The sequence below is a fragment of the Orycteropus afer genome, unplaced genomic scaffold (genome assembly GCF_000298275.1).
Source record: "Orycteropus afer afer isolate SDZICR_OR568_19922 unplaced genomic scaffold, OryAfe1.0 scaffold00970, whole genome shotgun sequence".
Classification (NCBI taxonomy): Eukaryota; Metazoa; Chordata; class Mammalia; order Tubulidentata; family Orycteropodidae; genus Orycteropus; species Orycteropus afer.
In genome coordinates, this window is record NW_006922557.1 from 238,079 (window position 1) to 238,703 (window position 625).

Sequence of the window (625 nt, forward strand, 5' to 3'; positions counted from 1 at the left end):
GTTTTTTTCCATATTTTTCTCCCTCCCTATCCAGGATCTCCTACATAGATCCCCCTCTGAGTGGTGGACAGTGGCAGCCAGGCACCATCTACCTCTTCTGGTCTCATAGTTGTATAGCCCGAGGATCACATGGTGTACCAGTCACAAGGACTAATTGTTTCCACGAATCTTTGGTTTTCTTCATTCTTCTTTGCTCTGGACAAGGAGAGACCCATCGTTGCAATTAGATGACTGCTTGCAAGCTTTTAGGATCCCAGTCACTACTCACCAAAGTAGGAAGTAGAACAATGATTTGTGCAGTATGTAATGCCAATTGAGCTTGATGTCCCCTGCGACTATGGTCCCAAGCCCACAGGTTCAACTACTCAGTCCCTCTGGTTAGCTTGCTGTGCCCAGGAAGTGACTACAACTTTGTCCCTGGTCAGCTCTACCATATCCCTGGGAATTCTTAGAAAACATACAAATACACTTGTAGAAACATTGTATGCCAGCCGTATACATGGTCTTGGGTACACTCCCTGCTGCATAGACATATCTAATAATTCAGCCTGTCCACCCATCTATCCACCCATATACCCATGTTTGCCTTCACTGACAATGCAGTACTGTATGTGCAAAAGGGTTC